Here is a 16,042-nt window from a genome sequence, read left to right as displayed (position 1 = left end):
TTCCTGTACAGAATTCAGGGAGTCCGTGAACTGAAATTGGGAAGGTATTACATCTTGACTTTCACAAGACACTAACTGAAAGTTGGCTTTTCTTCATCATGAAGGGAGCAACAAGCCATGACAATGTTAGAATCACAGTGACTTGTCACACAGAAGCCACAGATGTTGTTTATCACCTTACAGTCATTGCAAATATCTTGAAATACCACTTACATTCAGAACTACTTTAAAATACAGTTAATTATTCAACTCACTGCTAGATCTCATTATTTAGTATTTTTATGAAGAAGGACATGCATTATTTTATCACAACTTCCCCAAATATTTTGATCTTTGCATTTTAAAAGTTTCCTTTATTCTGATGTCTTTTATTTTATACATTTAAAGTGCATTTATGCATTATTCTGAGAAGGGTCTGTAGATATCACCAGATGGCCAAAGGAGCTCAGGGCAAAGTAAGAAAAGTAATAATGGTAAAAGTATCTCCGAACTCTGGGGAAAGGGTGCAGGCATAAGGATATTTCTGGGGGGAAAATACCTCCTTTTTTTTAAAAGCAAAAGTTGTTTGTTGGGAAGGGGTTTCTGTTTATGCACAGACACCTCTGCGTTGTAACAAAGAAGGCCCAGGAGGCCCATGCAGGAGCATTCCAGCGAGTTGTGACAAGCCTCCCTTTCCATGTGTTCGCCACCTGCACCGCCTGAGCTGTCACGTGGCCCTCAGTGCACTCAGCCAGTGCTGTCACATTCCGATCCCTTGTCTGTTACATCCTGTCACTTGGCGTACATGTGTCTATACATGCATTGCACATTTCCTTCTAGGCTCTGTCCCACTTTAGTCCAGTGTGTGTCATAGGTCACATGTCTCCCACACGTCAGCAGCATGTCTACACATAAATTTCACATGTCTGTTACTTGTCCATTGAGTATTATTTCTCTCATAGGCCCAGATGTGTTTGACATGTAACCATCAGGGTAACCCATGCATGCATTATTAAATCCCCATCTCATGAGTCACTATTTTAGGCTCTGTGGACATGACCATGAACTAACAAAATGCCCTGCCTTCGTGAAGGCAAGACCACAAATGTAATAATCATACGTCAATATTTAATTGAATGTTATTGTTATTCAGTACAATAATAACATAGTATGCATATAAATAAATCAATAAGCATAATACATAACTAAATCATATAGCATGCTAGAAGGTGATGAGTGCTATGGGAGAAAACAGGGCAAAGGGAGGGGGATCAGGGCTGTGGAGCAGATTCGATTGTATGTAAGGGGCCAGGGTGGCACTTCAGGAGCCATTTGAGCAAAGACTTGAAGTAAGCGATTAAGTGAGCTCTGATGTCAGGGAAATGCATTATAGACAGAGAGAAGAACAGGTGCAAAGCCCGGAGGTACGAGGGTGTCTGGTGTGTTAGAGGAACTTCCAGGAGGTCAGTGTGGCTGGAAAGGAGGAAAAGGGTCAAGAAACAACAGAACTGAACGCGCTTCTCTCAGTCTCGATGACTTCCAAGCTTCCTGTTTCCCTCAGCCTTGGACGTGGTTTAACACACACCAGTCTGTGACGCAGAGTCTGGAGCCTGGACCACTGTCCCAGAAACCATTGCCCGCTGTGGTCCAGGTCACGTTAATGCATTCTGATGAATTTAATCTCGAGGAAAAAAGGAAAATCTTCTCTACGGAGTCGTGTATGGCAGCTGAGCCAGAAAATGAAAATTGGGTCACCCAAGGAAAGCAGAGGGATTTAGGGAAAAGGTCCCAGCTCTGTCACTTAAGCTGAGGGACAGAGGTCATCATGCTGGGTCTCACTGAATCTATTCCCACATATGTAAAATGGGGTGATAACTCCCAGGATCGTGAGGCCAGAATGCCGCCAGCCACCGTGAACCTGGCCCGCAGGCCTGCACAGCCTGCGGTCACCCCCTCCTCTCCTGGCCGTGAGTGCCACGCTGTTCTCCTTTGACTTCCCTTGTCTTGAAACTCAAGACTAACTTTAAGACTTGATGTTCAGCTCAGGTACCAGTAAGATCTCTGCATGGTTTCTGTCATATCTTTAATCCAGAATTCTTCCACTTAGTATAATATTTTCTTGGGGAGGAAAAAGCTGGAGCCTAAATCCTAAACAAATAAAACTGTGTGAATTTGAACTGGTACAGTTCATCTTGTAACCATTTGAAAGGACATGAAAAAACATACAAATGCCCACTTGTCACCCTCAGTTGGCAGGGGGCCACCCTCTGAGACTCCTTGTCCTCTGCCGCCATCTACTGGAGAAAAGAGGGACTGCAGGGACACGGTGGCACAGAGGCCCAGGGATGGGTGTAAACAGCAGGGACTCAGTCTCTTTCCTGCTGACGAGGAGACCCTGGCCTACCCCATGAACAGGCAGGTGGCGTGGCTTGCAAAGCTGGTTTCCAGGCCCATTTCAGCACCCTAATGGGGCTCAATGTCAAAAAAGAGAGTAGTGACCACAACAGATCTAGCCTCATCTTCTACAAAAGGGAAAATCAAAAGCAAGGCAGCTGTTAATTTTTCCCAAGGCGGAACTACGGTGTCTGGATTTGAACCCAGAGCCCTGAGCTCTCAATTCGGGTTTGCTTTAGAGACTGGGTACTCAGAGTGCAGCCCTTGGAGCAGCAGCCTCCGTGTCACCTGGGAGCTGTTAGAAAAATGCAGGCCCGCAGGCCCCAGGGGAAACCTGCTGCTTCGGGCCCAGCATTTTATCAGATCCCCAGGCAACTGGTATGTGTATCAGAGCCTGTGAAGCCCTGAAACATACTGCCTTCCAACTTCCCACTTTCCTAGGAGGGCTCATTAAAATGCGTTTACAGTATTTCCCCAAATGAAAACCATAACACATTCTTTTCCCTGCTTAGAATGGTTCTATATGCTCACTGTAAAAAAATTCAGACAACACAGGAAAAGTTAAAGATGAAAGCAATAAACATTATGGTGTCTAAACATCTTTCTAAACATTTTCCATGTGCACATTTTTTTTTTCTTTTTTACAAATATCAGGTTGGATTCTCCATACTCTCTTGTAGCTTTTGCTTTTTACTTAGGATTCTTATGGATGATTTCTCTTTTGAGATAATAGTTGCTCAATGAGTATTTACTAGATGAAAACATTGAGTGAAAGAAGTCGTGAATGTGTATTAGTTATCTGCTGCTGCATTACAAATTATCCCAAAGCTTAGCAGTTTTAAAGAACAAATCTTTATTATTCCACACTGTTTCTGAGGATCAGAAGCTGGGAGTGGCTTAGACGGGTGATTCTGGCCAGTGTCCAGTGTCTCTCATGACATCGCAGTTAACCTGTTGACCAGGTATGGTCACCTGAAGGCTGAGTCACGTCCTACTCTAAGCCATCTCCATGTTTCATCTGACCTCATACAAGAGCTCTTTGTCCTATCAGGTCTCCTCACAGCTATCCCTACCCTCCTTCAGCCATTCACCCATTTACCATCCAGGTTGACCTTGCCAAACAGCAAGTTCAACCCAGTCGCCCCTACTTAAAATCCATCTGCGGTTTCCCATAGCCCTTAGAATAAAGTATAAAAAAATAAAACAGAAGAAGGTCTATAGGCCCTGGTGCTCTGGCTACTGCTGACATCCCCGCCCTCACCTCCTGTTTTTTTCCCCTTACTATCTGTGGTCCAGCCACTTCTCTCAGCTCCTCCCGTGTTCTAAACTCTGTCCCACCTGGAGTTCTTTACAGGGCTCCTTCTGCTGGAAGTCCACCCAGACACCATCACCACACGCACTTAGGTGCATGCACATGTGCACACACAAGACTACTTAATAAACTGCTCCTCTAGCCTTCGGTTCCCTTCCCCAGGGCCCAGAGAATGGTAGGCCCTCAATAAATATTTGTTGAACATGTTGTCTTTTATCCCTCGTATGAGTGGCAAATACTTTCCTTGGATTGTAGTTTGCCTCTTTGTTTATTGTTTATTTAAACTTCACAAGTTTAAATACTTCACAAGTAGTCAAATCAGTCTATCGTTCTTTGGAGAGTCCTCTGTTACTTTACGCACAGAAAGTTCCAGAGCTTTTATAAGAAGGGCAGGTGACTCACAAGTGCCCACGTGTGAGGAATTCAAATTAGAAGGAACAGGAAGCTGATGACCTTGATGGAAACCAAAGGAGTTACACAGGTGGGTAAGACCAGGCAGAGCGGCAGTGGCGGAGGTGTGGTATAGGAAGCGTGGTATTCTTGTCCTACTGTTTTTCTCCCGGGGTTCACCACCTTCCTAAGGGGCCAGGAGAATTTGAACACCCTAGGATAGGCCAAGGGAAAACAGGTCAGAGTCTACCATTTGCCAGACACTGGCTTTTAAGGTCAAAGTTGAAGGATGGAGTGGTACTTTTATTAAATCCAGGTTCTGTGTATACACACACGCATAAACATGTCTAGGAGAGGTTTCAGACAGAGGGGGCAGTACAGTAGTCCCTCTCTATATTGTGGTTCACTTATCATGGCCTCACTGTATCACAGGATTTTAAAAAATATTATATTTAATTATTTATCACAGATTTTTCGCTGTATTGTGGGATTTTGCAGTACTGTATATGTATGTTGTTAAAGTTACGTAGGTTTAAGAGTGTAGAATAAGTGTAAGGTTCCTACTTCACGGGGGGTGGGGGGGTCTGGAATGTAATACCCATGATAAGTGAGGGAATACTGTATCTGTGAAGAGCCTAGGGTGGGGTGTGCTCAGGTGGTCTGCACTAAGTCCCCAAAGAGGCTGCAATCACCTGCTCTCTCATCCAAAACCCACGGATGGGTCAATGAGAGGCGGTTCCCAATGGAGATGAGTGGACGTGTTCTTGAGGGTTTCAGCCCAGTCCCAGTCTCCATGGAGGGCAGGAGCAGCCAGCTCTGGTCCTACCATGCCCTCCACACCCCTGTCATGAGAATATGCGCAAATCATGGGTACGACACCAGAGTTGTCCCAGCAAGCCCATCCACAGGCATCCTTGGCTTGCTGGCTGATGGCTTCATCTGGGCTGTGAGAAGCGGCAGCCTTTTAGTGTTCAGCTGTTTAGTGTTCTGTAAACTGCAGAAGTTCAAGGGCAGAGTACAGCATGTAAGCTAATGAAGTAGGAATGTCAATAAAGGTGCAGCTCAGGCCTGCCCAGCCCTCAGCCCAGCAAGGTGACATTGGGAGAGAAGGACAAGTCAGAATACAGAACAGTATTATTATGACTCCCAGTTGTTGGCATGAGCCAGGCCATGTACTGAGCAAGCACTTGCTTAACCTTAGGTGGTAGATGTGCACTTTCCCCACCTTACAGATAAGAACCCCAGGCTCTAAGAGGTTCTGCAATTTGTCCAGGGTCACTCCACTGTACTCGGGAAGATCCAGAATCAGGACCAAGGTGCCTGGCCCTAGAGCCCATGAGGGGAACTGAGATGCTTTGCGGCCTCCCGGACCCCAGTGGAAGAAAGGTGTCCATGGACAGGTGGTGGGCACGCATGAGGCAGAACTGGGACCTCAATATCTGGTACCTGGGAGAGGGGCCTGACATCAGGGAATTTGACTCTAAAAAGGAAGAACTTCTTGGGAGTGCAGGGAGGCTGATGCAGCTGCTCAGATCTTTCTCAGAAGACAAGTACCTCCTCCGCCCCTTTGCAGAGCTGGGAAAGGGCAATACTGGTAACAGCAGAACTGTGTGGGCCCCAAGTGAATGGCAGGGAGCCAGCAAGCTAGGAATGGACAGAGCTCGGGAAACACTGAAACTGTATGTGTGACAGCTGGGAGCAGCAGACTGTCCCCCAGGAGGACCCAGGACAAGGTGGGTAAGACCAGGCAGAGCGGCAGTGGCTGTGAGAGGGACTGTCATGCTGACAAAGGACAGAGAGGACCGCCTCCCATTGCTTCAAAATTCCTGCTGCCTGCCTGGAGGAGGTGTCCTGGAATGTGGACTAGAGACAAGTGGGGAAAGGAGTGGGGTGAGGCAACTCAGGGAGGGAACTGGGAGTAGCCGCAAGGCCTCTGCTTGTAAACTGCCTAACTGTACGATTCCAGGAAGCATTTGTGCATCTGCGTGTTTCTGTGCGTTTATAAACTTCCATACTTCTGAGTTGGAATCAAGACTTATTTGGCAAAGAATGTTTTCCTGGACAAGGAGACCCAGATGGGAACAAGTAGGTGAATTTGTTTCTCAGAGTTCTTGATATGGCTTGTTTGTCCAAGGCTCTGGTATTTTTCTAAGATAATAACTGAATTGTTGAAACTGTGAAAATGAGTGCTTGTGCAAACTTTGGATCATTCTTAGCTTGTAAATAAAGGGGTGTGTGTCTGTCAGTTCACGACTGTGTATATATAACTGATTTTTTTAAATCATATTTTATTGATTATGCTATTACAGTTGTCCTGATTTTCCCCCCTTGCCCCCTCCCCCGCCCAGCAACCCCCACTCCCTCAGGCAATCCCCCCACCATTGTTCATGTCCATGGGTTCTGTGTATAAGTTCTTTGGCTACTCCATTTCCTATACTGTACTTTACATCCCCGTGGCTATTCTGTAACTACCTATTTGTACTTCTTAATCCCCTCACCTCTTCACCTTTTCCCTCATACCTTCACCCCAACTGGCAACCATCAAAATGCTCTCTGTATCCATGATTCTGTCCCTGTCCTTCTTGTTTGCTTAGTTTGTTTTTTAGATTTGATTGTTGATAGGTAAGTATTTTTGTCATTTTATTGTTCATAGTTTTGATCTTCTTCTTTTTCTTAAATAAGTCCCTTTAACATTTCATATAATAGTTTGGTGATAATGAACTCCTTTAGTTTTTTCTTGTCTGGGAAGCTCTTTATCCACCCTTTGATTCTAAATGATAGCTTTGCTGGATAGAGTAATCTTGGTTGTAGGCCCCTGCTTTTCATGATTTTGAATATTTCTTGCTAATCCCTTCTAGCCTGCAAAGTTTCTTTTGAGAAATCAGCTGACAGTCTTATGGGAACTCCCCTGTAGCTAACCAATTTATTTTCTCTTGCTGCTTTTAAGATTCTCTCTTTATCTTTAATCTTTGTCATTTTAATTATAATGTGTCGTGGAGTGGGTTTCTTTGCATCCATCTTGTTTGGGACTCTGTGCTTCCTGAAGTTGTATGTCTATTTCCTTCACTAAATTAGGGAAATTTTCTGTTATTATTTTTTCAAAGAGATTTCCAATTTCTTGCTTTTTCTTCTCCTTCTGGCACTGTTATGATGTGAATGTTGGACCTCTTGAAGTTGTCCCAGAGGATGCTTATACTATCCTCATTTATTTTGGATTCTTCTTTCTTCTTCTTGTCTGATTGGTTGGTTTTTTTGCTTCCTTATGCTGTAAATCATTGATTTGATTCTTGGCTTCATCCACTCTACTATTGTTTCTCCGTAAATTGTTCTTTATTTTAATTAGTGTATCCTTAGTTTCTGCCTGGATCTATTTTATGCTGTTGAGTTCTCACTAAGTTCCTTGAGCATCCTTATAACCAGTGTTTTGAACTCTGCATCTGATAGATTGCTTATCTCCATTTCACTTTAGCTATTTTTCTGCAGTTTTGATCTGTTCTTTCATTTGGGCCACGTTTATTTGTCTCCTAATTTTGGCAGCCTCCCTGTGTTTGTTTCTACATATAAGGTAGAACTGCTGTGACTCCCTAATGTAGTAAGTGTTCAGTAGGGTCCAGTGGTACAGTCTTTCCTATCACCCAAGCTGGGTACTCAAGGTGCGCCCTTTGTGTGGGTTGAGTAAGCCCCCCCTCTTGTAGCTGAGCCTTGGTTGCTGTTGAAAGATCAATGGGAGGGATTTATCCATGCCAGTCAGCTTCAAGTATTGGCTGTGACCACTGACCACCAACATCTGCCCTCTGTGTAAGATCGGGTGTGCAGGGACAAGGTGGTGGTGCTCCAATGTAGTCTGTAGCTGTCCACTGGGTGTGCTGGCCCTGGGGTTTCCTGGGTGGTACAGGCCAAGGTCAGCCCCCACCTGTGCCCCAGGAGGTCTGCAAGCCATCAAAAAGGTGTCTGAGTCACCTGTGTTCCAGGGAGGAAACATCTGTGATGCAGATAAAGAATTGTGGATCCACAGATTAAAAAAATACTAAGAAAGTCACACAGGATGGCAATTCTTCTCTGATTAACCTTTTTTTCCAAACCCCTTACCTACCCTTTTCTTCTCCTTTTAAAAAGGTCAGTTTAAGATGAGATGTTATGATGGTTTTTAGGGTCCATAACCCACCATCGTCCAGATCTTCGGCATCTGAATAAAGTGCCCATAGTCAATCCTTGTCTCTACTTATTGATTCTGGTAGTGACAGGCAAGATGAATGTCAACTTTTCCAGTTTCACTGCCACTTTGCCTTGATCAGCCCTTTAGACCCTCCTTCCAGGAATCTAATGCTCTGGATCCCCAATTCCTCCAGGGGTCACATAGTAAACATTCAAAGCAGTGGGTTGCTGAGCTTAAGACAAGGAGCAGGGACCCCCACACAGGGTGAGCAAGGGAGGGAGAGTGGGACTTCCAGCCCACTGAAACTTTCTCTAAAAAGCCTTTCTTGTCCAGCTTCCTGCCTGTTTGTATATACCCTTAGGAATCATGTCACCATGTTCATATCTTGGTCAAACACCTAACTTTGAAGTGAAGCATTTATTAACTATGCTTCAACCAGAACTTCTCTTTTTGTATCCTTTAAATGGCACCAGGACCTCCTATTTAAGTGACGTTAAACTCATAGCAATTTTTTTGGGGTGTTCTTGAAGGCCTCTCAGCCCAACTGACAACAAACGCTCTTAGTCCTCCCTCACCCTGACACCCACACTCACAGGACCACCAGAAGCAGGGTCTAGAAGATATATTTATAATGTTGACCATTCTTAAGCATTTACTATGTGCAAGACATCATGCTAAGTATTTTATATGTATCATTTCATCATTTTAAATAGTCTTCATAGCAACCCTCTGAGATAGGTGCTGTTATTATCCTCATTTTACTGGGAAGGAAACAGGAAACCCAGACAGCTTAAGTAACTTTCTTAAGGTCACACAGCCAGTAACTAGGAGGTCAGGAGAAGAAGTAGGCCCATGGGATGGTAATGGACTTGCTCCCTGGTATCCGTTTCTCTCTTCTTCCACCTGAAGCCCCTATTTTTATTTGGGGATCCATCCCTCCCTCACTGTCAGCCTTCTTAGTCCTGGGGTCTCCACCACCAGCGCCAGGGGCGGACCTGTAACCAGCAAAGTACACTTTCCAGATTTCAATCACTGGTTCAAGAAACACATACGTCTAAGGCCACAGAATCAGAGCACTGCCAGGGATGCTGGACAAGAGCACCCTCTGTTTTCAGCAGGATTCGAACTTGCAACAGAGCCTGGTTGCTGCTGGTGACCACCTGAAGGGACGGCCTGCCTGAGTCTGGTCAGCAGAGAAAATAGGAGCCCAGCCATGGGAAGAGAGACACTAGTCCCCACCACAGTCCCTGAGCCCCCGTGTTCAGCTCCACCCTTACTGAACCCACACTCTCCTTCTCCACCGAAACCCAACTGAGTGATGTTTTCTCTTCTGGGGCCCTACCAGTGGGCCAGTGCTCTCAGTCCCATAGCCTTACTGGGCATTTGTCTGGACTGGTCGGAAGCAGAGCGGAGGCTTCAGGCGTGTGAAAGTGGCTATTGAGATTTAAAGGGCCCCAATAAATTACACTCCATGACCCTCCCTCCCTGGGTTCTGAATGAACGAAATGATAGATTGGCACAGAAGTTAGGCAGATGGCTCTGAAAACATCAGCTTCACTACTGTGGCAGCTGAGGAGCACATGCTGAGGTAAGCAATGAGAGCAGTTTCATAATACGGCACCCCAGAATCAGGTCAACTTAACCCCCCGTCATAGGCGGTGCTAGACACCGTCCACCCCTGCCAGAGACAGAGCCTTTAGTGTAGGGTCTGGAGGATCTAAGCCAACCGTGGGCTTCCCTGGGTGCCGGCCTCTCCCTTAGGAGGAGTGAGGGAGAGGATGGAGGGAGGCCAGGAGGTCCTCTCCAACAAAGCTCCTTTCACACAGAAGCACCGGTTTCTAAGGAGCTCTCCCACTACCTCCCCTGGAACAAATAAAAATGCCAAGGAAGGATTAAGTCTAAAGTCCAAAGTGGGGTTACGCAAACTCAGAGTTTCTCAACTTCGGCACTACTAATGTGTGGGACCAGATCATTCCTTGTTGTGGGGCTGTCCTGTGCATGGAAAGAAATCTATGTACACTGTCCCTAGCACCTGGCCACCTCCACCTCCAATCACTACAACTAAAAATGGTTCCTAACATTGCCAAAAGTCCTCTGGGGGTGAAATCACCGCAGGTTAAGAACTGAGGTGTTAATGAATCAGAAATACAAAAAAACAAAAACAAAACAAAACTGTTATCCTAGATGCGCCAGCTTCGGGAGCTAGAAGAATGCACTGCAATTGGAAAGCAAAGGACCAGAGGCAAACAGAGAGTGAGGAGGTCTGTCCCAGAGACATTTGTGGTGGTGAGGAGTTAGAGGTGATGCAGAGTCCCCACTGGGTGAGCGAGGGGAGCAGATACGGTGGGCACCTGTGGAATCAGTCAGGATACTGGTTCAACAGGCAGCTGGGCGGTTCTGTGCAGGGGTCATGTACAAGGCAGGGGCAGCTCTAGAGACACCAACAAGGGACAGCGAAGCCCATGTGTCCGAAGGGGCAAGGGCAGGAAATGGCCTCCAGACTTCAGCTGTGGCCTGCGGCCATTGGTAGAGGGATGCAGCCACTGGTCCCCTGTTCCGTCAGATCAGATAGACATCTGACCTCACCCGCTGATCTCCTGATGGCGCCTTCTGAAGGCCAAACCCAACTGGAAGATGAAAGGCAAGGGAAGCTGGTAGATACAGTCCACAGAGTTCAGCGTCCCAGAGCACAAAGCAAGGTGGAAAGTGGGTCTGAGGGGCAAGTGGGGAGTGCCCAGCACACACACCACACCACAGAGAACTTTGCAGAGGTAGAAGCAGTGGGTTAGATGCACACAGAGCCACATGGATGGATCTCAAAAACTTAGTACTGGGTGAGACAAATGAAAACCAGAATGAGAGATACAATCCAATACCATTTATAACATTTAAAATGTATGCATATGTAGAATTCAAAATACAAAATAGCAATACTCTTTAAGCAAAAGATTCACTTACTAGCCCTGGCCGTTGTGGCTCAGTTGGTTGGAGTGTCATTCCTCACACCAAATGGTTGTGGGTTCGATTCCTGTTTAGGACGTATATGGGAGGCGACCAATCAATGTTTCTCTCTCACATCAATGTTTCTCTCTCTCTCTCTTTTCCTTCTTCCCTCCCTCCCTCTCTCTCCCTTTTTCGCTCTAAAATCAATAAACTTTTTAAAAAATGTTTTTTAGAAGACTGACTTACTAGCATATTTGTCTATAGTGGGGAGGGGGTAGAGAATGGCAAAGGAGGGTGTAGATAAAGAGAATAAATAATTACAAGCAAGACAGGAACCCTGCATGGACTAGAGATGCCAGAGTGTTCTGAACTAGGGCATATGGTTAACTCAGATTTCTACACCTGAAGTTGAAAAACAGGGAGAAAAATAAGAAGAGGGAGGAAGGAGGAAAGGTTGGAAGAAAGCTGATCCAGGAAGGGGACAAGTGAGTCTGTGGACAAGAGCTGCTCAGGAGAGCCCAGTCTCCGGTCCAGGGGCCCGCCCAGCCATTTGGGGAAGGAGTCATCTCAGGGGCTTCTCAGAACTTTCTTCAGATTTTTATAAAAATAGTAGACCCATCAAGAGATTGTACAAGTTCCCATTTCCCAAAGAGAGTCCAGAATTTCAAGGCCACTAAACTTGACACCTTTGATTTTGGAATGAATTCAAGTCCAAAGACCCAAATAGAGCCCCAGCTTTGCATCCAGCGGGGCATGAATCATCCAACAGATGGTGGGTGCTCATTTAGAAGTGAGCCCAGCGAGCCCTCAGCTAAAGAGGCTCCCAAGGTGAGCCCTGCCAAGCTAAGCTGCCTTCTGCCCTCTCCGAAAGGGGCTGAGACACAGGGAATGTGTGAGTTCTGCTCTTTCTGGCCACAGGGACTCTGAAAATTTGAGTGATATGGCAAGGGGCTGGGGGTAGGGGGAAGCAGAAATTGGCAGAATAGGAAAGCAGAGTCTGGGGTCTAGCTCAGCTTCTCTTCCCACCCCCAGGTCTCTCACAGCTTTCCCAAGACCCTCTTCTGTCTCTGCTTCTCCATCTTTGACTTTCCCAAGGAGATGGTTCCATCACTATCCAATATGAAGGCATTGATTGGGTAGTTTGTGGCTCAGCCATTATTAGCTCATCCAGGGCCAACTGGCTGTCCTTTTGCACATGGCTATTTTCTTATGCGTGGCTGGCTGCCACTGGGGCTTTGTGCCCTCCCAGGAAACACGTGATAGAGATAGTGAACCTTAATTTATTAGGCATCACTCTGCATTAGTCCTGTGCCACATGCTAGAACACCTCATAAGTGATGTTGCCCAAGCCACTCCTCTGGAGACCCAGTTAGTACAAGGTGCTTGAGGGGACAGACAGCACCACTGATGGCCACGTGCCATGGCCTCCTGCCTCTGGCCCAAGTCTCACAAGTGCATCTTCCTCCTGGTTCCTGTTCAAGAGCAGAGCTTAGTGGCCAGGCCCTTCTACTGTAGCCCCCTATAGACTAGAACCAGACTATTCCATCTAATGTTTCATATTAGTAAATGGTCAGATTTTATTGATTCTTATTCAAATACTCTCCTCTAAGTCTCCAAGAGAAGGAGAAAAGTAGAATAAAGCAAATGTGATAGAACCAATGGCGGTGATCATTTTGTCCAACAATGTCCAGGGTAACTTGGCAATCAGTGACCTTCCCACTAGTCTTCCTGGTGGGTACAGCACGGAAACAAAAGGCAGACACTCCCCAGAGGGGCACGGGGCTTGAGGAGCTTTGAACCCTGCCATCTGTGTCACCCTCCTTAAGGGCTAAGGATAGAACTTCCAGAACCATGTTAAGTCATAACAGTGAAACTTGTGCCCTTTAAATATGGTTTTGGCTATGGTTTGCAAATGGATGAGATTTAGAATATTAAGGAAGGAGCCTTCTGTTCTTAGTGTGTGACTGTGAGAGGTCACTGCACTGATGTCACCTGTCCTTGGATGCAGTCTCCCTTGCTGCCCCACACCAATCTTGCATTCTCTGGCATTCTTGAGCAATGTAGATTTTACTGACTGTTTCGTAGAGAAAACTGAGCAGGAGGTTTTTACATCACTTGCTCGCTCCATCGCAAACTCTTCAGGTTCTTCTGTCACACATGTCTTATTCTTAGTCCCCCAGGATTCTCTTCTGACCCTCCCCAGGCAGCCCCTGGCATTGCTCAGCTCCCCACTTCTGCTGCCTCGGTCCTGACTACCCCTGGGCCTCCCTCCATGGCTTCCTTCCTTTTGTGGAATGGTTTGGCTTCTCTTGGGGCTTCTAACCACAATCCTGCACACTCCCATTCCCACCACATTGCTTAGTAAGCCACACTTACCAAGACCAGCCCTTAGGCCTTCACACGGAAGACCTCTGATTGGTCTGTCGTTCTCATGTGGCCACCTTTTGGAACAATCACAGAATGTGCTGCTAAGTGAGGCCCAGCCTGAGTCACATGACCACCACCACCCCACCCCACCACCCCCATTGCAGTGCCATGGGTACTATGATTGACAGCATCCCCAGCAGGACTACAGGGAGTTGGGTACATTTGCTTCAAAAGAAAGAGATAGCTGGTGTGTCTGTTCACACCAGGCTATTCTCCTTTCTTGGAGAGTGAATAAAAACTTTATTCTCTACAAAAAGAAAGAAAGAAAGAGAGAAAAGAAAAAGACTCAACGCCAGGAAGACAAACAATCTAATTTAAAAATGGGCAAAAGGCCTAAACAGATACCTCTCCAAGGAAGACATATAGATGCCCCATAGGCGTATGAAAGGATGCTCAACATCACTAGCCATCTGAGAGATGCAAATAAAAACCACAGTGAGATGCCACCTCACATGGTCAGAATGGCCGTCATCAACAAATCAGCAAACAACAAGTGCTGGCGAGGATGTGGAGAAAACTGTACCCTAGTGCACTGTTGGTGGGAATGCAGACTGGTGTAGCCACTGTGAAAAACATGGAATTTCCTCAAAAAACTAAAAATGGAACTGCCTTTTGAACCAGCAATTCCATTGCTGGGATTATATACTAAGAATCCTGAAACACCAATTCAGAAGAACCTATGGTCATAGCAGCACTATTTATAATAGCCAAGTGCATGAAACAGCCTAAATGCCCATCAGTAGATGGGTGGATCAAAAACCTGTGGTACGTTTACACGATGGAATACTACGCAGCAGAAAGAAAGAAGGAACTCCTACCTTTCATGACAGCATGGATGGAACTGGAGAGCATTTTGCTTAGTGAATTAAGCCAGGCACGAAAGACAAACACCATATGATCTCACCTAATACAGGAAACTAATGAACAAAACAAACAAATGAGCAAAATAGACCCAGAGGCATTGAAACAAGGAACAGACTGACAGTGACCAGAGAGGAAAGGAGAGGGGAAGATCGAGGGAAAGAAGGGGAAGTTTCTAGGCAAGGAACAGGTATAAGTGACCCAAAGACATGGACCCCAGGGTGGGGACTGACTGTGGGAGGGTAAGTGGGGCAGTGGAGAGCAACTGGGGAAAAACTGAGACAACTGTAAAAAAAAAAAGTAAAATAAAAAAGAATTAAAATAACAATAAAGACATTTTACCCTAAAAAAAAAAAAAGAAGATAAAAAAGAAAGGAAGAGGTGCTATTATCAGGAGAGGGCTGCTGGACTCGAAGAACGAAAGTTACCCCAGCCCTTGAGGGTTGAAAAAGATATGGGGGAGGGGAGGAAGAATTGCCCTTTTTACTTTGTAACAAAACAAACAGTTTTGGTTATTTTAATCCTGCATTGCCCTCTATAAGGGATTCTGTCATTTGCAATCAAAAGAATCTTGACTGTTACAGAAGCATTGCAGGGAGATGGGGGTGGGGGAGCAGGAAATCATTTTTGCATTTATTTTTAGTATCCACGTATTTTGCTAAAAAAGTTTTTAGGAATTTTAAGCTATTTTAGGGTTTATTTATTTTGCAGGTTAATCTTAATTTGACATGCATTTAAAGATAAGCTTTCAGTGGCTTATCATATTTTCTGTCTTCCACATAAAACTTTTGAATTACTTATTAGTAAATGTGACTTGTTTAAAGAGTTAATTTTGTGGTTTTTTCAGGAGGTAAATGGGGCATGACTGCCTGATGACAGAAACATTGGCCACCTGAAGAATTTAGGTCATTGCCCCTCTGACAGACTTGTCCTGACCCGGTTCCCACAAGAAAACTTCTTGCTTCATCTGATGACCTTGCTTCGGTAGTTCCACCTTAGTTTCCAGCACCTGTCTGGGCAAGCTGTGGATGGCTGAGAACACTTTACGAAGAGGTACGCTTCCCAAGAGTTAGTAACAGAAAGCACTGTGTCAAAATCTAAGACATGAATATAATTAAAATCATCGACAATAGTACACTTAGAACGCCCTGTCACAGAAAATTATCTTCAAATGATAGCTCAGGAAATAAATATAAAAACTCCTGTACCTTTTATTATGAATGTGATGTATGTTAAGTCTCTTGGTGGAATGCTAAAAATGTGCCAATAAATTAGTTCAAGAAATGATGCAAAATTAAATATTAATAAAATGCTCAAACAAGCACCAATTATACTGCAGTATAAGCTTGTAAATATTTCCATAAGTAATTCTCACTCCTTATTCAGGTAATACTACAGTCCAAAAGAAAAAAAAAAAAGAATCATCATTAATTTACATAGAAACCTTGTTTTTATTTAAAAATTTTTCAATTCACAAATTTAATCTTAGCTTCTGGTTTTCAAAAAGACAATAAATCATTAATGTTTGCACTTAGATTCACAGATCATGGACAGTCTTTATCATGCAAGTGATAGAAAGC

The 16,042-nt window shown here is 45.1% G+C and overlaps 1 long non-coding RNA gene across 3 annotated transcripts; it reads left to right on the top strand.

Moving 5' to 3' along the window:
• The first annotated feature begins 4,083 nt into the window (after positions 1-4,083).
• Positions 4,084-15,779, top strand: LOC149998256 (uncharacterized). 3 transcript variants are annotated; one of them, XR_016514221.1, is made up of 5 exons: positions 4,084-4,166; positions 5,349-5,461; positions 5,586-5,808; positions 6,042-6,160; positions 15,310-15,779. It is a non-coding gene; the product is annotated as an uncharacterized LOC149998256 (long non-coding RNA). The 3 variants fall into 3 exon arrangements; XR_016514219.1 differs by having other exon boundaries at positions 5,349-5,808; XR_016514220.1 differs by lacking the exon at positions 5,586-5,808 and having other exon boundaries at positions 4,088-4,166.
• The last annotated feature ends 263 nt before the right edge of the window (positions 15,780-16,042 follow it).

Source organism: Furipterus horrens, unplaced genomic scaffold (genome assembly GCF_987537825.1).
Source record: "Furipterus horrens unplaced genomic scaffold, mFurHor1.1.pri manual_scaffold_11, whole genome shotgun sequence".
Classification (NCBI taxonomy): Eukaryota; Metazoa; Chordata; class Mammalia; order Chiroptera; family Furipteridae; genus Furipterus; species Furipterus horrens.
The sequence above is the reverse complement of the archived record's forward strand: the minus strand, read 5'-3'. Positions and strand labels throughout refer to the sequence as shown.